The 856-nt window shown below is 55.7% G+C and overlaps 1 protein-coding gene across 2 annotated transcripts in view; it reads left to right on the forward strand.

Moving 5' to 3' along the window:
- The window catches only part of LOC102681365, a 23,321-nt gene that overhangs the window by 18,764 nt on the left and 3,701 nt on the right, over window positions 1-856 (forward strand). The window contains exon 5 of one of the 2 annotated variants that reach the window (XR_004150103.1): window positions 211-856. The exons of the other annotated variant lie outside the window; for it this stretch is intronic. The gene's annotated coding sequence lies outside the window, so the exon portion shown is untranslated. The remainder of the gene's footprint in view (window positions 1-210) is intronic. 2 annotated transcript variants of the gene reach the window in all.

Here is an 856-nt window from a genome sequence, read left to right on the forward strand (position 1 = left end):
GCACGTTCGCAGCAACATGGTCGCCGATCATTATCATCATCATCATCATCATCACCACCATCATCTTCCTCTTCATCATCATCATCATCATCATCATCATTACCAGACCCAGCACAACCAGCACGAGCAGCAGCAGTTGCACGGTTACGAGCAGCACGAGCAGCAGCACCAGCGTCAAGGGTGGAGCAACGAGGACTGTTTTAATTTTAGATTCACGGATAAATCTCAAAGCGCGCCCAGTCTCCTAACCACCGTCGACGAGTCTGCACGCGTGCCATCGTCACGCTCCTTCTTCCCCACCTCGAACCACTTCGCCACAATTTCCTCGAATCTGTTCGAGAATTACACGAGAGTAGCCAGTGTCCCCGTTGATTTGAACCTGTGCGGCGTCGAGGCGACGCGAGACGATGATACGTCCTCTCCAGTGAGCGATACTTCCAGTGTTCCACGCGAGCCCGACGAAATGGCGGAAGTGAGCAGTAGCGACAGCGGCGTGCAGAGCGGCGAGAAGAGGCAATCGAGGAAGAGTTTGGAAGAAGAGGAGGAGGCGAAGAGGAAGAAATGCTCGAGCTCGGTTAGGACCCAACAGGGATCGTCGTACAACGCGATCCTGGACGGGGGGATGGTCGAGGAGGAGTGCGTGGGAGGGGAGCATTGCTCGAGGAAACGTGTCACTTCGACGGTGAAAACTCAGGATCGTGCGTTGGACGGTATGGGCGATACGATCGAGCAGTTGAAACGCTCGCAATTCGAGGAGGGTAGCTCGAACGGTAACGCGGCGAGCGACGGTATCGACGGAGGGACGACGGTTGAGAGAACGCCGTCCGGAAAGCAACGGCCATGGAAGGTGAAGAAC

Source organism: Apis dorsata, unplaced genomic scaffold (genome assembly GCF_000469605.1).
Source record: "Apis dorsata unplaced genomic scaffold, Apis dorsata 1.3 scaffold_150, whole genome shotgun sequence".
NCBI lineage: Eukaryota > Metazoa > Arthropoda > Insecta > Hymenoptera > Apidae > Apis > Apis dorsata.